The sequence below is a fragment of the Drosophila bipectinata genome, chromosome 2R, assembly GCF_030179905.1.
Source record: "Drosophila bipectinata strain 14024-0381.07 chromosome 2R, DbipHiC1v2, whole genome shotgun sequence".
Classification (NCBI taxonomy): Eukaryota; Metazoa; Arthropoda; class Insecta; order Diptera; family Drosophilidae; genus Drosophila; species Drosophila bipectinata.
In genome coordinates, this window is record NC_091737.1 from 3775916 (window position 1) to 3802965 (window position 27050).

Below are 27050 nucleotides of genomic sequence, written 5' to 3' on the forward strand. Positions count from 1 at the left end.
AAAGTCCTGTTTTCCGGTCGAAATCACCTGACGAAAATTTTATCCTAGCAAGGGTTCCAATGATTTTGACTGTAGTTGGGTTGGTTGAGTTGTTGTTGAGTTGGTTGGGATCATAACATCGGTCGACTTCTGGGAAGGCTTCTAAAAAGGACTTACAGCTTGGGCTCCACTTCCATAGCTTAAATTCCGTCTTGTCTAAGAGATAATCTAGTCTTCTTTTAATGCCACAAAATCCTCAATCCTCAATGCCTTCAGTCGGAATGTCATCTACTCGAACGGCGAGGAATGCCGAGGGTGCCTAAAGTGACGAATCGGAATATCTTCTGAATGCTCGTGCAAAAAAATATATCCACAATAAATAAATCGCAAACACACTCCAGTAAGATGACGCTGAACAGGTTGTCCATGTGCAGACAATCGTTAAAAACCCAAAAAAAAACAGAATTTCTAAATAATCTCCTTCTTACGAAGAATATTTGGCATCAAAATGTTTTTTGTCCCAAAAATTCCAAATCGCTTTATAAACATTTACTTATTTAATTAGATCGATGGTTTCCAGCTCATAGAACTCATCCCCTATAACGATCCCAATAACCTTATAACAATCGTTTTAAACACAACTTAAAAATTAGTTGTCAGACTGTCTGACTGATATTGAGTTTCAAGACAGCATGATGCGGCACAAAGAATCCAGTATCGTTTATCTGGATGGCTGCTAGCTGCTCCATATGACCACAATAGAGGTATTCATCCCAAAATAATAAATACGGCTTCTTGAGTTCTGGAAAGTGGGCAAATTACCAAATGGGATTCTATTATATATTTCCCCTCCTGGAAACGTGTGTCTGCAGCTTTGATGTGAACCTTTGTTAGGTCACTAGCGTCTATGAATTCCTTATTAGGGTGAATCTGATCCATCCACATGAAAAGTCAAACAAGATTGTTTAGATCCGCGTGTTCCGTGGTGGCGGTATGGATGTCTTCACAGGTGTAATGACCCAATCGAAATCTATTAATTGCCCATGGACAGTCCATGAAAAAGAAGATGTGTCGATAGAGTGAGCCGGCAACGAGGTCGTCATATTCAGTTTCCAAGTTTATGGTGTGCTTGGAATGCAAAGATTGAAGTTTAAACTGAGCGCGTCAACGGGTAACACCAGCGCAAAGATTCGAGCATGCGTACGGCGCACGCTGAGTCGTGAAAGAAAGTTTCCGATACCAAAGTAATGGTAGATACCGTGTCCAGTAACATTCGGCACGTGGTAGTCCTACCCCCTAGGTCGATATTCATGATGAAAGAACGACGGGTTCTAGGATTCATCCCACACATTGAGCGCATCAGTACATTTCATGGGCTTAATTGCGATTCTGCACTTGCGTGCAACATAGCAGCTGATCGTCTAACTTTCGGGACTCTGGAGTGTTGAGAAGCATCTAAAATTTCACAGCGAGCAGCAAAAAATTCCAAGAATGGTGCGATTGTAGCACTGGTCTCGCCGAACTCGGTCGTGCACTCGTTCCAATCTTGGCGCAAATCGATGTCCAATTTGGATGCCAATATAAAATTTAGCCAGGAATCTTTATCCTCGCAATCCAGTGTTCGATGTCCTCGAATCACCTCATCAGCACCATCCGCTAGGTTGCGTAGAGTCCTGATGTTTCCACCTGTGGCGCTGGGAAATACCATGAAGTTTTACCGACTTTTCAACCAGTCCCAGGCTTCACTGTAGTTCTCATTCGTCATGAGAATATATATTTTTGACCAAAGCGAGAACTTCTCCGTTCAAAAATGATTTCAGGTAATGAAGTCATTGACGGTCGGTGAACCTCTGATTACTGCTGATGGATTCGATTAACACATCCGAAAAATGCGTTCAATCCTCACAATTCCCTTCAAATAATCAGCTCGATATTTTAGTTATGTATGTACTGCCGATGTGTAGTTCAAACACACAGCCTGGTAATCCATCGGGGCCAGGCAATAAATATGTGGGTTAAGCCTTCAGAAATTTTGATAACAAATAACTTAAAAAAAAAAAGATGGGCAAAATAACCGGCTGATCCGGAATGGTGGAATAGGAATACATTGTTTGAAAAAAACAGGGCCTAAAGATTGCCTGATCGGTATTTGCCGATAAGGTTCCCAACGTAAGCTGCGGAGGAAAAGATACATACATGTTTATGTTTACGGGTTAAAAAGTTATAAAACGGCTTCGAGTCCTGGGTGAACTAAGTCAGGCAGCTTAAAAAGTTATAAATCGGCTTCAAGTCCTGAGTGAATTTAGTCAGGCAGCGTCGAGAGTAGTTTTCTAACATTCTGCATTATGAATTTTCTCTGATAAAGAAGGCGGAATCAGGTTTAAAAAAACGATAAACTGGTGCCAATCATAGGCCAAAAACACTTGAAACATTTTTTTATCGCGTTTTTGCCGGGTAGACTTTTGCTTGATATTTCCGCCACCATCCTTTCGATCACCTCTTTCGTGGTTTTTCCAAGTGGCTTCATTAGGAACTGAAGGTCCATCATGTATTATTTGAACTGCTCCTCTTGTCGCTGCTTCCGATGACGAAACTAATCCGACAACTTCTCGAAGTATCCTTTCGGCAGAAAAAAGTTTTCAAAGCTCGCCTTAAATTTTTCCCATCTTGGCAACTCCTCGTCCTTCCTGGTGAACTATCTTTGAGCCCTGCAGTAACTCTGGCATGGCCCTCGGGATCGTGCTTATGTCCAGTCCATACGTTTTGGCAGACCACGTCGCTGCTGTTCCTCTGGCTACGTTGCCGTTGGTTCCCTAAATGTCGCCCTTTCGCTGGCCGCGCGCAGGTCTTCGTACCTTTCAGAACACACCCTTTGGTCGTCTACGACTGAACAAAGACTGGGCCGCGCTCTGCCGCTACACCAGGGAAACACTGCGCATAAGCGGTAGCGAGTCTGGATCGGGAGTTTGTTGCTGAAGGTCGTTTTCGCTACACCTGAAAACACCGCGCACCGGATCAGGAGGTGGCCGGTGGACGTTGCGTCTCCATTACATCGGGAAAATACCGCGCATACGCGCTAGCGAAATCGGATCGGGAGTTGGCCGGTGGTTGTCACGGCTCCCCTATACCCCTATACGTCGCGTCTCCGCTACACAGGGGAAATACCGCGGATACGCGCTGGCGAGTCCGGTTCGGGAGTTCCTTGATTGGTGACCGGGGTGTTCCCGATCGGTTTTTTTAACTGGGCGTGAGTTCTCGAGCAGACCTTTCCTTGACTCGCAGGATCCTTTCCTCACTTGGAAGAAAGGCTACCTGGCATGGTCGGGCATGACCCTGGGCTTCAAAGGAACCGTCCTGAAGAGACTCTTCTCTTTAATCTAATGGGCTTCCTTATATACTACTTAGAACGCCCGTTAAACCTACTGGATTCTGCTCCTGCCGTTAATCCTGCTTCCAAGATCACGTCACTTTCCCGTTGGCGGGTCGCCGTCCGTATTTCGCATAGAACCATTATTTTAAAAAGTTCAGGCGTGAGTCTATTTATGATAAATTCACTAATAAAATTGAGAATAAACCACTTGACAGCTGTTAAATCGCCATTTTGAACAGTAATACCAACTTAAAGCAATAAACTTAAACCTAAACTTAATACAATACTCTAAAAAAACATCCTTTACATTTTTTTGAATACAGATATATGTACATATATAATACATATTTACGTGTTAATTTGGCTTACTAAATTTTTATTAATGTAGTTTTCAGAGGAACGGATCTAGTGACTAGACAAAATTGGGAAGAACCACTGGATTATCCATCACGGGATTATCCAAAGTAGTTTTATAACTTTGTAAATACTAAGCGTAAACACGTATCTTTTCCACCCATGCTTACGTTTGAAAATTCATCTGCGACCTCTGATCAGGCTATTGCCGATCTACCCGTAGAATTTTTTCAAACAGCTTATTCTCCGTCTAAATTGACAGATCAGCTTTACGCCAAATCCTTATTTGGATCAGAATCACATACAAAACATAAGTCTAAGAGCCGACTTAACGAATTTCTTACATGGCTAATTTGACCTAGGGACATGTCAAACATGCCCGCGGTGCGTAATAAGTGATAAAGATGGTGAGTTATCGACGTTGGACTTTAATTCTGGACATACAACATTCAATCAGCAAATCCTATTTTCTGTCCATTTTTCTCCAAGAAAAGCTTATTATCTGATCTTCTAAGAGACAACCCCATTTATTCGCCAGGCCCCGATGTAGTACCAGGCTGGTACTCCTTTTTAATTACACCTTTGCTTTTCGATCATCGCTCCATGTCAGCATGGCTTCATTAAGCGTCGCTCCACCACCACAAATTTACTGGAGTTGACATCCTTTGTCATAGACGGCTTTTGAAAAGGATGTCAAACAGATGTTATTTACACAGACTTTAGCAAAGCATTTGATTCAGTCAATCACTAACTCTTGTTGAGTAAACTGAATATGCTGGGATTTTCTACAGACCTCTTAATGTGGATCTCCAGCTACCTTGATGGAAGGACACAAAGAGTCTTATTTAAAAACAAACATTCCCGTCTGGTCCCGAAATTTTTTTAACTTTTTCACTTAGAGGTCTAAACTGGGATGTACATCTTCACCTTCCATTTTATAATATTAGACTCTTAATTATAAACTTACCTAGCTTAACAAATCGTAGGACAATGATCGGTGTAGTTTTTCTGCATAACCTAATTAATGGGGATGTAGATATCCATCATAAACTCAGTTCAGCGATAATATAAGTTCGTTGGCTTGCTGCGCTTCGAACAATAAACAACCTTACAGTTATTGTAACGTTCTCCTTGCTGTAATGCAGTGGTGGGCAACACTTAATTGAGCAATGAGCCAAAAAAAGGAGTTTTTTATTTCATACGAAAAATTCCGCTTCCCTATCGATATTTTTTATGGAGAAAACTTATGCCAATCAAATTTCTTAGAATATTTTTCACAATAAAAAGATTTTATTTTGAGCATTGAAAATGGGAGCAAATTAGAGAGCTTCTAAAAAAATTTGAGAGTGCTCAAACTGTCAGTGTGCCGGCAACGATGCGGGAGATTGTCCCATCCTGTTGTCTGTATAAATTGTCTGCGAAAAGGTCGAAGTTTCGGTTTCATATTGGTTTCGAAGTGTAAATCAACTAGATGCCAAAAGACCACACAACAAATTTCTGCTCCGATATACTGTGACCGAAAATAACTTACCACCACCAAATGAAAATTCTCCCCCAGCACTAAATCTTGATGGTCCCGAGCATTACTTGACTCTGGATCACAAACGAACTTCATTACTGAAGATCTTGCTCAACGCTTTCAGATCCTAAGGGAGGAATCGTAAATTCACAGGTTAAGAAAAGGATAGCTAAACAAAAAGATACACACTGTGGTGAAATCAATAATTTATCGTAGTGAGTTTCCGTTCGACTTAAGGAACAATTTCGGTTTATCACCATGACCAGTCAGTGAACGTGAAAGTTTCGGACCTACCGAAGAACTTACCTTTAGTAGACCATTATTTTTATATAGCTCAACGGATAGACATGTTATTAAGAGCTGAGTCATTTTTCGAACTGTTGTCCGTTCGCCAATACGAATACGTTGTCCGTTTCGAATACGACCTTCGTCCGCAGCCACATTGCGGGTACGATGGCTATTCTGAAAATTGCTGAGAAAGCTTTCCTGACCCATGACCTCAGATTGGGTCCGGCTTTAATTAGTTGAGCCGGTACAATGCCATCTGGGCCTGGGGATTTGAAAGGCTTGAAGCTGTTTATCGCCCAGTAGAGATACATGTCACTCAATAGGTATCGAGTTGGTTAGGGAGGGAGGGGCGTTTCCAGGGTTGTGTCTTCTAGAGAGCATCCCGGGAAATGTGCCTCTGTGAGAGCCTCTAGGGTTTCTTTGCTGGACGTTGTCCAGTTACCTTCCGAGGTTTTAATGTATCCTACGTTTGGTGCAGTTCTTGCGAGGACCGGAGCAGTCGGGAGGCCTCTGATGTTTGTTGAATGTTCGTGCAGAACTTGGTCCAGGCATTCGTATTTGCCCCACGCAGTTCTTTGTTTCTTTAATGTGGTTTATAGTGGTTTCTTTAACTTGCTTCTGCCCGATCTGTTTTCGGGACAAGCTTTATTGAATGTACTGGCCCACGCTGCCGTAAGCGTACCATTAGTCGATTCAAGTTCTCGAAATTTAATTGAAAATTGAAATTCTCGAAAATGCTATGTGTCGATGGTCCAAGAAAGAGTGTTTCTCTAGGACTCCCCATATAACAATCTTGTCAGCTAGGGAGTCAGAGTAAAGAGTAATGTCAAGTACTTTCGTTCTGTTCTTGACTATGAAGGTGGGTTCTGTACCCCTGTTACCCACCAGAAGATTGGAGCCTAGGATATAATCGAAGATTGACTCACCCCTCTCGTTCGTGTCAATGCTTCCCCACTGATGATGATGGGCGTTGGCATCGCAACCTGATCAGGTCGATCTTGTGCTTCCTTCTGTCTTCCACCAGCTGTTTGAGTAGCGGGTGCGGGTGGGGCCTCCTGGTCGGGGCCTTAGAGGACCATTTGGGCTCTCTATGGCTGCGGCTACGTGGTCTTCATTACTGAAATCGGGTAGCAAAAGAGGTTAAGGTTCTTTTTGCCGAGGATGCAGGCTCGCCTTTTACCTGTTGTATCAGCTTTGCAGAGCCTATACTGCGACGACCCCCAACCAAGAATCCTGTCTCCAAGGATCCAGGGTTCCTGGATGAGGGCCACATCAGCTCCACTCTCGACGAGGTGGAGTAGGAGGGCAGCTGACGCCGCTTTACTGTGATGGAGGTTTATCTGCAAGATTGTCAGGGACTTTCTTACAATTCTCCACCACAGTAACTTCTGCCTCCGTCTTGGAGCTCAGCAGAGAGTCCTCCTTCATTCCGACGCCTCTAAGTGCCCTTGCCAAGTCGCTCTCCTCTGAGGTGAACCCTTCTAGGATGTTCTTCTCCTCATCTGACATTCCTTCCGGGTGCCCCTCTTCGGTCGGCTCCTCAAAGTCTGGCTCTTGCGCGTCTACCTCCAGCATGATACCTCCTGGCTTGCTCTTTGCATCGGATTTATAAATACGGACCGTCACATGTTCAAATCCGTACTTTAACCGGTGCTCCGACCTTTCCATGGCTTTTACGGTCTCCTCGTTGAGTGTGAGGACGACCTGCCTTCGCAGTCCTACCGCCTCCTCGACCTTGGCGACTCTCCAGTCCGCCGTGGGAAGCGTCGAATTGCACATCCTAAGCATAATTAGGATGGTCTTAGAGTCGGATGACTTTTCTGTGAGCCACACTCGCGCCCAAGGTTTGCTTGGGATCTCCTCCCAGTCAACCGCCACCAGCTTAGCCCCGGGGTAGACCTCTCGAAGCGATGCTACCATTCGCTTGTAGGTCTTTACCGTTCGCGCGTCTTGGCAGACAATTACCTTGACGCTACCCTGGTACCATCCTGCGTCTTCGCGTTCTGGTGGGGGTCCTCCGCTCCGTAGCATCTTCTCCACGAAGCGCCCATGCAACTCAACCAGTCGTCGCCAAAGGTCCTTGGGGATGAGCCCATCTTTGGAACCCTTGTCCAGGACTCCGATTAGGGTTCTTCCCTTCGTCACTTCGGCGAACGAGCGGTTGGACGGCTGCGGCTGGGCCTTCCTCTTCTTGGCCTGGGGGCCTTCTCCTTCCGTGGACCTCTGCCTTTGCGCGATTTCCTTGGCAGGATCTGACCCAGCACGTTTTATTCGGATCCAGCCTTAGACCCGCCTTTTCCGGTTTAAAATCGGGCAGGACCTCCCTTGCCCATTTAATAATCTCGGCCTGGTCCGGGTTTGCTTCGGCCGATGGGTCCGCTCTCATTAAAATGAAGGCTGCTCTCCTCCTATATTTATAAGAGCACTTTTACTGCGTCGAGTGAGACGCTGCCGGACCAGGGTTGGCCTTAGGGGCCCCGCCGGTTGGTTTAGAGGTTGACCCTGGGGTCTTCCTCTCCACGCCGTTCGGTGGTCCCTTGGTTAACCCCGCTTTGGAAGAAGAAGCCTTGGCAACCTCCTCCGCACCGGCGCGTCCCGGCTCCAGATGTTGCCTCTCTGTGGGGGGCTTCATCATCTCAGCAACTCCTTGGCTTTTGATGGGCTTGGAGTTTGGGCCTTGGAGTTCCGTTCTCCGCTTAGGTTTTTATTAGGTAAAGTAGAATTCGTGTTTTGGTTCCACGACTAGGCGGGAAGGATTTTGTCCATCATGACATAGCCCGCTTGTCACGATAAGGCTGGTTAAAACTAGGAGGTTGGCCGGCCCCCCAGAGTTCGCATAGTAGCGTCCGAGCCTCGGACACGCATTCTTCGGCATATGCTGTTCCACTTTGGATTGGGGTGATTTAAGGAAGGGAGTGTTCTTCTCACCGCCCGACTACCATTTTCCAGCCTTAGACATGAGTGCATGTCCCTTACCGGGACCTGTTACCAGCCGCCCTCACGTGGAGAGTATAGACGCACTGCGGTGTACCAGCGGTGTACAGTTACGGCACGCAATTGCTTGCGTGTAGGTCTCCTGTTGTACCCGTTGGCTGACGGCCCTAAAAAGAGTAAACTGAGTAAAGAATTTTAAAATAGTATTTTTTCCTTATTTTTGCAAAATTCGCTCGCGAATCGTCGTCGCATGCAGACGTGTATTTATTGTGCTCCGGGAAAAAAAACATTCATCAATATCAAAAAGTGCAGTGACTGGTTTCGTAAATCAACAACAACGCGAAAAGACGCTTTCAGCGATGAAATCGCTAATGTTTATATTGATTAATTAATTAATTAATATAAAACATAACATTTAAAACTCGAACAATATCAATTTCGATTGCAATGAGTCTAAACGACGTTAGCACACAACGTCAACGTGAGCAAGACGAGAGACGGCTCTCAGTACAAAGAAACAACGCTTACTTCACTTTCAAAGCAACCGAAAGTAATGCAAGCTCATCCCAAACACGGTCAATTACCCCAAACTTGGCCGAATTCTTAAACGTAGAGAGCGTGAGAGCGCGTTCTTGCTCCCCCTCGCTACCATCGATGTCTCTGCAGCCAAAGAGCGCAGTAACTAGCACCGCAACCTCTTTGACAACGTCAACCGTAACAACAACAACAACCGCTACTGTAACGACAGCGCGTTTAACGACGTCATCAGCTAGCAACGCAAACATTGATACTTCAGCCGCTGTGCTGCCCGAAAAAGAGAACAAAAACAAAGAAAATATTAAGCCGGCTGTGCAGACTGGTATGGATCGTTACATCCAAATCAAAAGGAAGCTGAGCCCCCTAAACTCCCAACGCAAAATAACCCGTGGCAATGCTAACATAGCCGCAATAGAAACGCCCACGAACTCAAACCGTTTTAAAATCTTGGCAGACTATGAGGATGACGCCGAATCTACAGAAGTCGAAAAAAGGAAGCCTAAGCCCCCGCCAATATACATACGAGAAAAAAGTTCCAACGTTCTTGTCAACAAAATTATAGAGCTCATTGGCAAGGACAACTTTCACATAATACCACTCGTAAAGGGCAATATCCAGGAAACAAAAGTTCAAACGAAGTCTGAAGATAATTACAGAGTATTATCAAAATACCTCACCGACAAAAAAAAGAACTTTTATACGTATCAGCTAAAAAGCAGCAAGGGCTTGCAAGTCGTACTTAAGGGCATAGAGCCCGAAGTACCGCCTGCAGAGATAACAAAGGCGCTACAAGAGAAGGGATTTAGCGTTAAGACAGTGTTCAATATCTCTAACAGGGATAGAAAGCCGCAGCCACTCTTTAAGGTTGAACTCGAACCACAAACTAAGCCCCTCAAGAAATACGAAGTGCACCCTATATACAATCTTCAGTTCCTGCTGCACCGCAGAATTACAGTTGAGGAGCCGCACAAACGCAATGGCCCGGTACAATGTGCGAACTGCCAAGAATATGGCCATACAAGGTCTTACTGTGAACTGCGCCCAGTTTGTGTAGTTTGTGGTGAGCTTCATGACTCCGCACACTGCCCAGCGAGCAAAGATGACCAAAACTCGAAAAAGTGCGGCAACTGCGGTGGAAATCACACTGCTAACTATAGAGGTTGCCCAGTTTATAAGGAGCTGAAAAGTCGCATCCACCAGAGGGGACTTACTGCCCGCACCCAAAATAATCAGTTCATAGCCTCCAGGACAAACCCTGAAGTCTTCTTCTCGACCGCAGCCAGATCCTCACTAGGACTTACAAACTCTGACAAAAATGTCACATACGCAAGCGCTTTAAAATCAGGACTGGCTACCCCAGCCTCAAAAAGCTCACTGCCGCAATCAGCACACCAAGAACCGAACACGGCTCAGCAGTATCAACTTCCGGAGCAGTCAAAAAGTAACTTTGAAGCAATGATATGCAGTCTACAACAAAGCCTTACGGAGTTCATGTCGTTTATGCGTACAAATATGCAAGATCTAATGCGAAACCAAAATCTATTAATAAAAATGCTGGTTTCACAACAATCCAAATAATGACTTCCCTACGAATATCTACATGGAACGCTAACGGCGTTTCGCAGCATAAACTCGAGTTAGCGCAATTCCTACTAGACAATCAAATCGACGTAATGCTGCTTTCAGAAACACATCTTACGAACAGATACAATTTCCAACTACGAGGATATTCATTCTATGGAACAAATCATCCAGACGGTAAAGCACACGGCGGGACTGGAATTTTAATCAGAAGCCGTATCAAGCACCATTATCATACGAAATTTGCAAAAAACTACCTACAGGCCACATCAATAAATATACACCTAAATACTGGCAAGCAATTAACTCTAGCTGCCGTATACTGCCCCCCACGCTTCACCATAGCCGAAGATGAGTTTATGCAGTTTTTCAACTCACTCGGAGACCACTTCATAGCAGCAGGAGACTACAATGCCAAGCACACACACTGGGGATCTCGTCTTGTGACCCCAAAAGGAAAGCAGCTCTATAATGCAATTATCAAAGCTAAGAACAAGCTAGACTATGCTTCTTCTGGCACACCAACATACTGGCCGGCAGACCCAAAGAAACTTCCCGATTTAATTGACTTTGCGATTACCAAAAACATTCCTAAAAATCTGATATGCGCCGAATGCCTTTCGGATCTTTCATCTGATCACTCGCCTGTCCTTTTTACTCTACTCCAACACCCAGGAACATGGGATCAACCATCAAATCTGACCTCGCATAAAACCAATTGGGTTAAGTACAGGAAGTACATCAGCTCACACATTGAGCTGAGTCCTCACCTCAGCGACGAAGCCAACGTAGACAGTTTTGTTAAATCGCTGGAGTCTGTACTCGTCTCTGCAGCTCGAGTTTCAACACCTCAAATTATAAACAAACAACGCAATCAAAAGAAGACAAATCTACAAATCGAACAGCTCGTCCTCGAAAAGCGACGCTTACGTCGAGAATGGCAATGTCACAGATCGCCATCTGCTAAGCAACGCTTCAAACATGCCTCACGTCAACTTGATCAAGCTCTACAGCAAGAAGAAACGTATGTCCACCACCGCTACATAGAGCAATTGTCAACTAACAGTACGAAACACTCACTATGGAGAGCTCACCCAACTCTGAGCTCACCGAAAGAAACCGTGATGCCTATTAGAAATTCCACAGGCGGGTGGGCGCGCAGCGACGCAGACAGAGCCAGTACGTTTGCCAAACACCTTAAAAATGTCTTCCAACCAAATCCTGCCACCAATGCGTTTACTCTGCCGACTCTATCAGATGAGCCCCAGCCTCAACATGAGCCGATTGAGTTTCGCCCAAACGAAATCGTTAACATCATCAAACGACAACTGAATCCGAAAAAATCCCCGGGCTGCGACCTCATAACTCCCAAAATGATCATTGAGCTCCCATACTGTGCCGTTTGCACTCTCACCCAGCTATTTAATGCCAACGCAAAACTTGGCCACTTTCCAGTGAGATGGAAAAAGTCAATTATAATAATGATAGCAAAGCCGGGAGACCACACTATCCCCACGTCGTATAAACCTATAAGCCTACTCTCTTGCCTATCTAAACTCTTTGAAAAATGCCTAATGACTCGGATAAACACATACCTGAGAATCCAGGAAGGAATCCCGTCACACCAATTTGGGTTTCGTGAAAAGCATGGAACAATTGAGCAGGTCAACCGGATAACATCCGAAATTCGGAACGCGTTCGAAAAACGAGAGTACTGTACTGCCATATTTTTAGATGTCTCTCAAGCATTCGATAGAGTCTGGCTGGAAGGTCTAATGTACAAGATCAAGACAATGCTCCCCTACAGCACCCACAAGATTTTGGAGTCTTACCTTCACGACAGAAAATTTGTCGTGAGGTGCAATACCGCTATATCCGATGAGTACACTGTTGGAGCTGGAGTTCCTCAAGGCAGCGTGCTAGGGCCAATATTATATGTCCTCTACACAGCAGATATCCCGACAAGCACACGTCTAACAACATCCACGTTTGCCGATGACACAGCTATTCTTAGCCGCTCAAAATGCCCGATTCAAGCAACTGCGCAGCTAGCTCATCATATGGTCGATGTCGAAAAATGGCTGTCAGACTGGCGAATTAAAGTGAACGAACTAAAATGCAAGCATGTTACGTTCACTCTGAACAGGCAAAACTGCCCGCCGATAACACTAAACAACACTCTACTCCCACAAGCAAACGAAGTAACATACCTAGGAGTACATCTCGACAGAAGACTCACATGGCGCCGGCACATTGAAGCCAAAAGAACACACCTAAAGCTAAAAGCCAGCGGTCTTCATTGGCTTATCAACGCTCGGTCACCTCTTAGCCTTGAACATAAAGTCCTGCTGTACAACTCGGTACTAAAACCTATATGGATGTACGGCTCCCAGTTATGGGGGAACGCCAGCAATAGCAACATTGACATAATTCAAAGAGTTCAGTCGAAGATCTTGAGAACAATCACCGGGGCACCGTGGTACGTTCGCAACGAAAACATACACCGCGACTTAAACATTCGACCAGTCAAAGAAGCGATCGCAGAACAGAAGGTAAAGTACTTAACCAAGCTATCGGTGCACCCTAACCACCTGGCGAGAGGTCTAACAAGGTTGAGCAACCAATCACGCCTTCGTCGCAATGACTTACCCACCCAGCGACCGACCTGAGGGACGCGCAACCAGAATGCAGTCTTAGTATACTGTTAGTTAAATTTTAATGTTAAGATTCGTCAACTTATTGTTAGTCTCAAAATTAAGAGTAGATTCAATAAATAAAAGCAAAGCTATAATAAAAAAAAAAAAAAAAAATTTTTGCAAAATTATGAAAGAATTGAAGTTTCCAAAGATAAATTGAAATTTTCTGTATAGATTTGCACAGATCTCTGGCACAGTATATCAGCACATAGCCTAGTACTCATCGGGGCTTGAGATGGTTGAAAGTGCGGGTCGAAGAAAGCGGACGAGCCGCGCGGGCGCTCCCGAGTGACGCTCAAAACACTGCAGAATCTAGAAAAGGAGTGGGTAATGGGTGACCGGACAACTGGGGACAAACTCACCTGCCGAGCGAACCATAACACTCCCTGGATAGGTCACTAGATGGCCTCCGCGAAGATTCGGATAGTCGCCAACCGCTGAGGTAAGAGGCGCGAAGAAAGCTTTCTCTTCTAGGAATTCTCTTTGCGACACCTTTCTCCTGAGTTGAATGAGCTAAGCAAACGTGGCTTCCCCCACCAGAATTGCGCAGGTCATGGCAGCTGATCGTACCCATCTGGCGGGCAGTGTTGGGGAACGCCCTAACAGTGTCTGCCGGTAGAGGGCGCTAGATCCGGACCAAGGGCACCAGGGCTGCCGAACGTCGCAATGACGCGACTGCAGGAGCCCGCTAGATACCTTTCAGGGCTGCTGCCTCAGGTCCTTTGACCAACCTAGTGCGGAAGGGGGTAGAAAACTCTGGCCTGACATGAGGTGACGAAGGTCATGGAGCTGACCAGCTGCCAACCCCTCCGCTACGGCGGCTCACCCTCAAAAGGGGCTCTGGAGACCGAGCAGGAGCGGTTTTACTCCCATCGCTCCCGCCAGGAGGAAATTATAGGCGCACCGATGTAAGGCAGTGCTGAAACCCCCCAACCGCAGCATGCATAAGCCATGCTCTATCTACTTTCCTCATCCCCCCAACCCCCCCCCAAACCCATGCACTCAGTGCACAGTGCGGAGGGATTTGTAAGGGCTCGGATAGGTGGGGCATGGCTTTACAGCTGCTACATGGCACCTAGCCTAACCTCCAATGAGTTTGAGCGCATGATGGACTGCCTAGAAAATGATATCAGAGGCCGTTCTGACGTCCTTGTAGCAGGGGACTTGAACGCTTGGGCGCAGGACTGGGGCTGCCCGAGGACGAATGCGAGAGGGAGAGTGGACAAAGAAACCTTTGCCTCACTCGATCTCGTACTGCTGAACGAAGGAAACCAGCACACCTTCAGCAGAGCCGGAGCAAGTTCCATCATAGACCTGACGTTCGCAAGCCCCTCGCTAGCGACTGGCGCTAACTGGAGGATAAGCGGCAGCTTTACGGCCAGCGACCACGAAGCAATATTGTGCTCAATTGGTAGACCTCAAGAACGACCGAGGGATCCGAATTCACGAGGCTACAGAGTCGCCACGCTCCAGGCGAGGAACTTCACCGAGGCAGCGCGCGACATCGGAAACGTTTTACCAAGCGGAGCCAGCGGAATGGCTGAGCTGAGTGCATAAAAGCAAGGAGGTTTATACAGCGCGCGAGGGGCAGCGACACCTTTGAGGAGCGGCACCTAGCCGTCAAGGACCGACGCAAAGCATTGAAGGTGGCCATCCGAGACAGCAAAAGAAAATGCTTCCTGGAGCTATGCGACTCGGCGGAGGAAAATCCATGGGGCAACGCGTACCGGATAGTGATGATGAGGCTGCGCGCAGGAAGCCAGTCCCCCACGGACCCGAACGTACTAAGGACCATAGTGCAAGCACTGTTCCCAGCCGGCAACCAGGTCACCCAGCTTCCCACCCCCCCAGCAGACAATGATGCGGCTGAGGAGGTAACGGAAGAGGAAGTTCTGGCCATACGGAGAGGCCTGGCCCCGCACAAAGCACCCGGCCCGGGTTCGGTTCCTAACCGAGCCATGAAGCTGGCTCTAGCTGTGCAGCCGGGCAGCTTTGCGGAGCTCTACAATATATGTATCCGCGAAGGCACTTTTCCCACCAGGTGGAAGGTACAGAAGCTCCTGCTGCTCCTCAAAACAGGGAAACCAAGGGAGGAGGCGTCGTCCTATAGGCCAATCTGCCTGCTGGACACAACGGGCAAGGTCTTCGAGAGGGTGATCGCGGCGAGGCTCGAAGCAGCCCTGGCAGCCCTAAGGCGGTTCAACGTCCCCAGTGCCATAATGAACGTCGTCAGTAGCTTCTTTAGCTGCAGAGTGACTGGTCGACACGGACATGGGCACGGAGTCCTACGACGTTACGGCGGGCGTGCCCCAAGGATCGGTCCTAGGACCGCTGCTGTGGAACGCCATGTATGACGGGATCCTGAAGCTGCAGCTCCCAGCGCACAGTGGTCCAGCTTGTATGAAAAGAGCGGCCAAAAATACTTCTAGTTGAGGTAGGGACTTGGCACAAAATATTTATATTCTTATTCTAAAATAATATGTTAAAATCAGCCAGATCGGGCAACTATATCATATAGCTGCCATATAACTGATTGATCGAAAATGCTATAACTTGGGTGTTTTTACAGTTAGAGAGTTCAGTTTTTGTACGAATGCTATTTTTGGCAAAATAATACAACATAATACAACATACAAAATTTCATAAGGATCAGCCGACTATATCCTATAGCTGCCATATAACTGAAAAAACGGAAATTACCCAACTTTCATGTTTTTGAAAATTTCGGATTCTATTTTTGGATTCTATCAGTTGATCCGACCTACCAAATCTCATAACAATCGGCCGACTATATCTTATAGCTGTCATATAACTGAATGATATAACCATATAACCAGCGCGCTGGTTTCCTATATAAACGAATTGTAGAATTTTCTGGGATCACTACTAAAACTTCAGCTAAACATGAAAAATACGTTTAAAATATAGGCAAAAAACATGCATTAGTACATAGTAATATAATAATAACAATAATTATTATTAATATATCAAATTGTATCTCATTTTATAGAAAATACCTTCAACTTCAAAATCCATTACAAATAATTTGAATTTGAATACGTAAATAATCTGACCACTTCAAAGTGCGGTTTAGTTGTGAAATATTCGTGATGCGCGCAGCCGCTCTTTACAAATGAGCAACTGTTCACATCTTCAAATCAATTTTTAGAAAACCCCGTTCGATTTTTAGAAAAATCTTGTTTGCCATGAAGAAGCTTGGACGTTTTAGAGGCGATTTGTTTACTTTTCGTACATTTTTGCCGTTATCAATTTTTTTATTTTTGGCCTATGGGAGCAACCACTGTGCAGCGGGATGCGACGTCGTCGGCTTCGCAAACGACGTAGCGTTGGTGATTGTGGCCAAGCGCAGGGAGAAGCGGAGAAAGCGGCAAACAAGGCAATCGAGGCGATGGAGATGTGGCTCCAAAATGCCGGTCTAAGCCTAGCCCCGTAAAAGACCGAAGCGGTGCTGGTCAGCAGCCGCAAGGTGCTGGAAACGGCGACAATCCGGGTTGGTGGAATGGCCATAACCTCCCAGCGGGCCATAAAATATCTGGGTGTGATGATCGACGACCGGCTCTCCTTCCGCGAGCACCTTGATTATATCCAGGGCAAGGCTGCAGCCACTACCAGGGGCCTTGTGAGGATCCTTCTAAACACCAGAGGCCCCGAGCAGAACAGAAGAAGGCTCCTCGTGAGCGTTGCCTCGGCGCAAATTTTGTATGCAGCGCCCAAGCAGCACCCCCAACACAGCTGCAAGGGAGGACGCCAAGGAGAGGTCGCTCACAGCCTGGCAGGATTGCTGGGATGCGTCGACGAAGGGAAGATGGACACACACCCTCATTCCTAACCTTAGAAGATGGGTGCTGCGAAGCTACGGGCTGGTCGACTTTTACCTGACCCAAGTCTTGAGTGGACATGGCTGCTTCCGTCAATACCTGAAGCGTTTTGGCCACGCGGAGGATGACTGGTGCCCGGAGTGCGGGAAACGATAGTCGAGGATGTCAGGCACGTTTTCTTTGAGTGCCGCCGTTTTGCACGAGAGCGCCACCGACTGGAGACGACGGAGGCCGATCAATACACCCGGGAAACCTAGTGGAGGTAATGCTGGAGAACCAGATGCTCTGGGACGCAGTACCATCTTTTGCTGCAGCGTTAATGCATAGGCTCAGGAGCATTGCCCGTTCTCAAGCCCCCACTATCCATCATTTATGAACAACCACCTCCCCCCCCTATTATGGTTATATTTATGTTAAGTAAATTTATGTTATGTTTATGTAAAGAATACAAAAAAAAAATCGGGGCTTGAAAAATAAACTGGCTCTTTGAAGATAAAAATATACAACAATTATTATAAAATAAAAATAAATATAATATAAAGTATGTATTATGTAATATTTTATTAATAGTATAGTAAATATAAAGTATAAAATTATTCTCGGTAGGAGATGGATAGAAAATACGTTATTTGTTGCTTTGCGTGGACCAGAGAACGGCAGCGTGCCACTCGCACAATGAGTACACACGAAAAACACAGAGTATTTTAGGCACCCGGGTGTCTTGCATGCACAACGTTGTGTGCATGAGTATTTACCATGCAAGAAAGTGGGGGTGTCTGGAAGCACCCATGATTTCGGGTGCATGCCTTTTTTTTACTCACTGAGTTTCTTGTGGGTGGATCGCAGGTACACATAAAAAACGGATGGGTGGAAGAAGGCACACAAAGAAGATCATAAAACGATCGTAGGGAAGGGTTTTGTTGTTTTTACTCATGTAAAAGACGCATGTTCTGGGCGTATGTTCTAGGCGCTTAGGTAGTTAGAAAGAAAAGGAAAAGGACAAAATCTTACAATTTTAATTAAATGATTAAAATTAAAAATAATATAAACATACAAAGTACATTAAAAAAAATTAAATTATTATAAAAATGTTAAGCAGAATTTGAAAAAACTAAATAAAACCTTTTTAAACCAAACAAATTTTTAAGGACTTCTTATAAAAATTTGACTTCAAATCAAAATGTAAGGAAACTAACAAAATGAAAGTAATATATAATTCATGAATTAACTTATGTGCTATCTGCATTGCGAGAATAAACAAACATCTATTCGTTGGATCAAAGAAATCGCTTACAGATATTCTTTCCCAAAGAGCAATGGAAAGCAGCCGATCAATGCATAGACACCAGAGTGTTTTTTAAAACCACTCGGGTATTGGTCAAGACACCCGAGACTTTCATGTGTGTTTTTGCTCTATTTCAACGATCATTTTTTTTACTTATTCTCTCATTCCACTTTTTTTTTAGGGTGGCTGGTATGATCTGCACAAGCGACCGAAAAACACCCGGGTGTTTTGCGTCTTAAGACACATAGGCACAAAATCATGGGTGCAAGAAAGGCAATAGACACTTTGTACTCATACAAAAATTGTGTGTGTCGGTATTGCCTTTTTTTTTGTGTGGCGAGTGGTACTCGCACACAAATTTTTATGCGTATGCATAGGGTGTCGAAAAGTGTCACCCGTGCCGTTCTCTGGCGTGGACAAATGTACACCCAAACTCTGTGAGAAGGGGCATCCAATACCTAAGCAAAGAGGATGTGCAACACTTCCACACAACCAGCAGAACATGCCTGCAAGAGGCTAAAATCGGCTTATTACACGATTATAACGAGGAACGACCGGCACATTGAAATTTTAGCTCCTACCTCGCACCTTTACTATCAAGGCATTTAAAGGAATGTATGAGCCGGGCTGGGGCTGCCCGAAAACTCACGCATGAGGAAGAGTAGTAAAGAAAAAATTCGCCTCCCTCGACCTAAAACAAGGGCAATCAGCAGAGGAGGCAGCACGTGAAATCGGTACAGTTTTTTTTTTTTGGGTAAGGAAACGAAATGTGTGGTGCCTTGCAGCTAAGCTGGAGAGGGCATTTACGGCCGGCAGGGAATCGACTTCATCCGCTGAAAGTGTAGGAAGGCAAGGAGGCTGATGCAACAAGAGAGTCATAGCGACAGCTTTGAGAAACGGCTCCTAGCCAATAGGACTCGGCAGAGAACCACTTATTAGCCTACAGGCTCAAAAGACAGTGACAAATCCACTCACTCCAGACCATTGTAGGGCACGCTTTTGGCTGATAACAAAGAGGTCTACAAGATAACAGTTGACAAAGTTATGGAATAGCGAAAGCTCTATGTACCAACAAAGGTCCGCGTCCAGACGACATTCCAATGGGAGCGGAGCTCTGCTACTGCACCCAAAATATCAAAACATCTGTATAAGTGCCTTTACGAAGGGATCTTTCCCAGCCGGTGGAAGGCACAGATCATCTTGCTGCTCCACAAGCCGGGAAAGACAAGAGAAAAGCCGTCGTCGTACAGGGCAACCCTGCTTGACCCGGTGCAAAGTGTTTAAGAGGCTAAAATCCCCGCAGGGGCCGGGTCGCAGGGATGCAGGGTTCTCGACCAGCCTGAACGATTTTTGCAAGGGAAGATCAACGGTGGATTTCATAGCAGCAGTTTTTTGGGTTGCCAGGCAAGTCAAATCGTAAAGTTCCAAAGCGCCCCCAACCATTCAGACCGGAATGGATTGCAACATTCAGATAAAAACAATAAACAAGCGTCTAAGCCAACATTTGAAACAAATTTTTTGGTCATGTTTCCATTCTCTCAAGACATGGGAGCCTATGTTATACCCGATATTCATCTCATCCAACTACACTTTATCTTATCTTAAAAGTTTAAAGGTATGGATTCACAGCAAAAAATTTGTTTTGCATACTTTAGCGCTTGGGGAAAAACGCCCCCCATTACCCCCTAAGTTCCTACTACCGATTCAGTAATAAAGCAGTATAAATAGTCTATAGCCTGATCTTAAACTCTAAAAACTTGATCGATTTGGCTGAATTTAGATGTAGATTAGGACTAGTTTAGAATTAAAACATTTCCCAAAAATATGAATTAGACGGCTAGGAAATAGACGGCCGATCCAAATGAAATTTGATAGGTTGAATCAAACTAAATTAGAATTTGGTGGTTCTTAAAAAAAGTGTAATAACAGTAGAGGAGACAACACGTAATAATCTGTAGTGCAGGGCACTTCTTACCAGTAGCGTGGACACGCCATCCTGGCCTACGGGAATGCATCTCCGCCCACTGCTTTGTCAACAAAGAAGATCCAATTATACCACGACCCTAGGCGCTGTGTGGTCAAAAAATATCTGAAGAGTGGCATGCGACAGTAGTATGCCATTAAAATGCATGGAAGACGCAGACTGTGCCACAAACAACGCAGGAATTCTTTCTCGCCAAAGCTGTAGGATTCTCATTCGGTCCCCTATACAGTCGCTCCTCACACAAAAGTCTAAGCAAAGATTATAAAGTACGTAGATGGGGCATCTCATACAAAGAAAAATGTTCTATAGCGTGTTCCAGCGCTGAAACCCGCTGGAACGAGCAGGTAGAGTGCTTGGCTGATGTGCAGAGTGAAACAAGTTAAAATCAGAATCGAGACATCCACTTTTTTTTTATTTTAAATCTATTTTTATTATATTTTAATTGTTTTAATGTGTTTTCCAAAATTTATAACCCAATCAAGAAAGAGACAATTCTATTTTGTGAACGTAACATCTTTGGAACGATGCAAGTTTGAAACGTTCACATCGAACCAGTGTAAGAGCAAAGAGATCAGAAATATCGTCTACTATCTCTACTCTTCAGTTTTTGCCATTGATTCACGCTTTTACTTCAATATCAAAATTAAGGATCGTTACATCAACGTGTAGGGTAGCCTAGATGGAAAGCGGACGCTTTCCTCCCCTGGAGTCTGGGGTTCGAATTTATGGCAGAAGTTTTTTTATTTTTAAAAATGAATTTTAATTTTATGATTATTTGCATTATTATTTGTATTATTATTTTTTTTATATTTAATTTATTATTATTATTTTTAATTGCATTCTATTACAATTGTTGTAAAAATAAGTAACGCGTCGGATGACAAAATGACGGTTGGACTCCTTTGGAATTTAATTAGCCGGACACAATTTTTAATTTTGTTTATACTAAAATTAAAAATAAATAAAAAAAAAATTTACAAAAAAGAAAAGTTTCGAAGTCCTTAGTAGGAATTTAACATAGAAAAATTGTATACAGATCAACTACTTTAGGCATTACTCGTAAACTAACATCCTGACTCGATGGGCAGTGATCAAAGTGTCACATTTTTTTTACACATGTCAAAAGTTTCCTCCTCACGAACAAGCTTGACAAAAAAACTTCACCGTTGCACAGTGGTCGATTCGGCCTCGCTAGCGGCATTTAATTAATAACTTCTGAAATATTAGAGATATATGCAATCGGTTTTTTATGTAAAATTTTTAGTGTTTCTAAATTTTTTTTATTTTTTTTATTTTTTTTTTAAATGATTTTTATTACATTTTTTTTATTCAAAAGAAAAAGAGTAAGATATATGATTGTAACTTTTATTATCAAGAAGCAAATAACAAAAATATACATTATATACAAAAATTGTAATTAAAATTATTATTCTGAATCTTGACTTTCAGAGTCGGACACATTGCAGAAAGCAAGCTCTTAACGTCTTTGTCCATGATAATATTTTTCGATGACGAAATTGATGAGCCATTTGACATTGAAGATATTAGAGGATAGAAAGAAACAAAAAGCGTATTCATTATATCCTCCATTGTGTTTTTCTTGAAATTTTCATTGTATTATTCTCACTTATGTTTCGATAATCTTTATTTCTTGCTAGAAGCGCGTCCTCTGACATCATACTATGAATGTCTGCTCCATGAATTAAAATTCGGTAAACAGACGATGACATGTAAAACCAAGGGTATTTATTAACAAAAATGTTTGCAGTTTTCATAGAGTACGATCCGAATGCATCAATGTTTAAATAATGTCTATAGGCCAATGCTCGCAGGACAACGCCAAATCGGAATATTAAAATTTGGTGTACTCCTGTTATGCGCGCAGCTAAATTTGGTTGCTGAAAAAAATCTTCGTGCAGTGTTTCCATTGTTAGTACTTCCAGTACTTATAATATACAGCCTCGATACAATTCTTGATGTATTGCGCCTTCCGTCCTTATACAAGCTGCTACTTGCAGCCAACAACAATGCATCCGTCGAGACTTTCTCCCAAATGCCTGATAGTTGGTCCTTTTCTCTGGGCATCCAACATTCCTAAATGATGATATTTCCATCAACAACTGAGCCGTGTCTAGGCATTCTTTGTTACTTTTTTCAAAAGCTGCCTTATTTATATCGCATTTCTTCCACTACTGGACAAGTCTACTATTGAAATCGCGCAGATTTTTATCAATTTCGGAAAGCTCCTTTTCGTTACAATCATATTTTTTACAAACTTCTTCTAACGCAAAGCTTTTTATTACGAAGGACTTCTTAGTGAAGATCCCTTCGCCGTGCCATACTAAGAAAAGTGCGCGCTTCGACATTGACATTCTTCCTAAAATGTGAAATAACTTGTAGATACGCAGAAATACACATTTCATTTTTGGTATTTCGGACAGACAATGATTCACACTTTAACAAACAATTGCAACCAGAGTGAATCCAGGTGAATCTGTTAAGCTCTACTTCACTAAAGACTGGTGTGCGCTCTATTCCGCACATTGTTAATACACTCGAAACCCACTACAATTTATGAGTAACACATATACTGACACGTCACAAGCACAGATTTTCTATGTAGCACATACCTTTATAGTTGTTAAAAACCAAACTTGAAATATGCAACCAATAAGCAAAAGGGCGCCAAAATTGTATATATCACCTGCTGAAAAACATATGTTCACTTTGACAGTTCACAGCTGATCATCAGCTGATGGATGAGCTTAGAAAACATCAATTAGCATCTAATTAAGGTGTATGTTATCGATAGGTAAACTTAAATTAACGTTTAATTAAATTTGAAAATCATAATTTAATGCCGCTAGCGAGGCCAAAACGACCACTGTGCGTTGGGCCCTGATGTCCCAGCTGTGTACTTTGTATTCTTTGGTCTAGGTAATTAATCTAGTTAACAGTTACTGTGTTTTTGCGATCCCGAATTCACGTTTTCATTTCATGATTTCACGCGAGTCGTGTGTGCATAAGCGCCATTTCGTGAATTCGGCAACTCACGAAAGTTGACAACGATTCCAGCATCAAAACATGAATCAGGTGGCAACGCCGTGCATAAAAGTTTAAGCATAGTACTGAGTTGACGAAAATCCGCTGTTGAAATTCTGATAGCGATTTTGCACTTTATTCACTACCGAGCTAGTGTGACCAAAAAAATGAAGAAATAAGGTAATACTGAACAGCTGTTGTTTGTAAACAAAAAAAATTAGCAAAAATGAATTTAAAACGATTGGATGTTGGTGTATTGTTTATGTATTTCGCCGCTAAGGAGCTGATTAAGAAATAGAAAACTGGGTCCATGATACAATTATATAAGGTAGTCCATTCCACTGACATATCGTTCGGGTTTGGTCCTTTAATTCCAAACTGTCAAACTGAAAGGTGATTTTGTTTTCATACCTTTAACCCTTAAGTGGCCAAGCAAAAAATGACTTTTTGCTATTATTGTCGCAAGCACGTGCTAGGCGTAAAGTTTGATTTTGACGAAGAATTTGAAGAGGTAAACGAGTTGACGGAGGATGCACTTGAATACCTGGCAGGTTTTGTCATAAAAAAATTACGTTTGTGTAATGAGCTAGCAGATGAGTCGACGTTTACATATGTAGCATGGAGGGCTGATGAAGCCTTCATCGACATTTAAAAACAAAATAAAACAACTTGAACTCATATTTTTACATATTGTTAAGGACACATTTCAAATAACTAAAAATTTAAAACACACATTGTTAAACGCCGCTGAGCAGGTCGATATAAGTGTAAACATAAAAAAATTTTATTTTAAGATACGCATACACTTTAGAATTAAGAACTTAAACAAAAGATTGGCTGTCCAAAAACAAAAACAAAGAATAATGTCAAACTCTAAACTTATTAAAATAAAATGATAAACACTTGCACCATGCTCCTTGTAAGGGTTAATCAAAGTACTGTATAGCCGTTTCACTCGCACTATTCAACGCTTACTATGTTAAAACAAAAATAACGGACTTAAGTCAACGAATGGACTACCTTATATAATTGTATCATGACTGGGTCAAAATCAAAATCCAAATCAATTACAAATCATTTCAATGCCATTTTATGGCATTAAAATGCCCCTTGTGGGTCAAATCCCATATTATGGGCTTCGCCTTGACCGCAGAAATTAATTTTAATTTGTCCTGGCGCGTCGAAAATTTTTCGGGCCGACTATTTTTTTGTTTGGTCAATTTTATATGGAGTTTGACAGCTGTCACTCGTTGGACAGCGGATTTTCGTCAACTCAGTACTATGCTTTAAAATTAATGAGATTTCCATTGCAACTTTGGAAAATAATTTTCGGGTTCTTATATGCCGATTTTAAATGAAAAATTTATTTTTATACCCTTGCAGAGGGTATTATAATTTTTTCCAAAAGTGTGCAACGCAGTGAAGGAGACATATCCTATGTCTCATATGTAGGAGACATATAATTTATATATATTCTTGACCTACCAAATTTCATAACGATCTTATAGCTGCCATATAACTGAACCATCGGAAATGGTATTTGGTAGAAATACCAACTTTCGTGTTTTTGAAGATAGAAACTTGGAATTTTTTTTTAGATTTTTTATTGTAATTAATGCTCTAATTAATTGGTTATTTTATGATATTCTCATAAGGATCGGGCAACTATATCCGATGTTTGAAATATATATCCGGTTTTAACTGCAAGGATATATCAACTTCGGCTCCGCCCGAAGTTAGCTTACCTGTTTTGTTACCTATCACGTTGCTTCGTTTGTTTACTTTTTGTAAAAGACTGACCCGACTAAAATACCTTATTTTACACGACTGACATCAAAAAATCAAAAATCTACTAAAATCAAATCACTAAATTATATGGGTCACATAAACAGGTGTTATTTCTATATAGCGCTTTCAAGAATTCGTGATGGCCATCGCATAAACAGAGTAAGTAATAGTCTACGAAAATCGTCTAGAGGTTGTGCGAATGTTTGAAATTCACCGCGCAAGAAAAAAAAAATTCACATTAAATTTTATACTTAACAAAATTATCCGGTCAATGTGCATGGTGGAACCGTATGTTCCATCAGAGAACAGTGTAAGAATATGAATTCTCCCCCCACACCAAAACAGGTTGCAGAGAAGCTAGAGAAGAGAAAATTAGAGAAGTCAATCCAGCGAGATGGATCAAAATGGAGAGGAAACCGAGAGTAGAAGACCGGGCCATGGAGCAGAAGAAACAATGGAGGAGAAACGCCGTGGAACGAAGTGATCATTGGTGCAACAGCGCGACCGTGACCAGAAAAATGCGCTGGAGGAGAAATGTCGTGTATGGGAAATGCTATGGAACTTAGCGATCCTGGAAGGCCGCATAGAAATTTCAAAGGACCATGGTGAAAGCAGCACAACAGAGATCGAGCTCCGATCGAGGTCCGAAACTTGGGGAAATGAGGAAGCATAAAAAGAGACCAGCCAAAAGAGTGTGTCGTGGTTCTTGAATATGTCATGAGTAATGGCAGGAGGCAGTTGTCTCACCCACAGAGGGGAGAGTAAATCACGAAGCTGAAACCACCAACCATCTATAGAGGGGCACACACATTGCTTTCGTTCCTCCTTTGTTGTTGGATTGTTTTTTTTCATATAGGTAAGAAAAGTCATATAATACATGTACATTTATATGGCTCCAAGCATAGGCAAAGGCCAATTACAAGATTAATTTTGTGTGTTTTCCCAATTCTTCTCGATGGTGCTAACTCGAATGTATTTTGTTGCTTGATTCCGAAAACTTTTTGTTGCAAGAAATACACTGATTTTGTGGTTGGCCGAACGGTCAAATTGAATCGATGAATTTCGTTTTCGCAGAAAATTTTTTATGTAAGAAGCTATGTAAGAAGAAGAGCTTATGTAAGAAAAAAGAGAACTTACTGGATTCGCAAGGCATGCCAACGCATAATTTACAATTAAAGGTTGGATCACCAATTATTATACTTCGTAATCCGAACCCGCCCTGCTGTGCAACGGTAAGCGATAAGTCATTTAAAAATGAATGAAAAGCGTGATCGAAGCCAGCATTTTAAATGGAAAGTTCAGAGATGAAAATATACTAATACCACGGATTCCTATTATACTTACAGATGCGCCAATTCAGGAACAATTCGGGAACAGGATCGTCCGACTAAATCCTATAGCTGCCATATAAATGATCAGAATTGCTATAACTTTGGTGTTTTTAGAGTTAGAGAGTTCGGATTTTGCATGAATGCTATTTTTGGCAAAATATTACGATATCCTTATAAATGTCATAAAGATCGGCCGACTATATCCTATAGCTGCCATATAACTGAACGGAAATGATCGGAATTGCTATAACTTTGGTGTTTTTAGAGTTAGAGAGTTCGGATTTTGCATGAATGCTATTTTTGGCCAAATATTACGATATCCTTATAAATGTCATAAAGATCGGCCGACTATATCCTATAGCTGCCATATAACTGAACGATCGATCCAACTTTCGTGTTTTTGAAGTTAGAAACTTGGGACCTTTTTAGACATTTTATTGTAATAAATTGGTTATTTTATGATATTCTCATAAGGGTCGACCAACTATATCTGACGTTTTTGATTTATAGCCGGTTTTAACTG

At 43.0% G+C, this 27050-nt stretch overlaps 1 protein-coding gene across 6 annotated transcripts in view; it reads left to right on the plus strand.

The window, feature by feature from the left end:
- Positions 1-27050, plus strand: part of LOC108133500 (serine/threonine-protein kinase haspin homolog) — a 217106-nt gene that overhangs the window by 154593 nt on the left and 35463 nt on the right. The gene's annotated exons all lie outside the window — the stretch shown is intronic.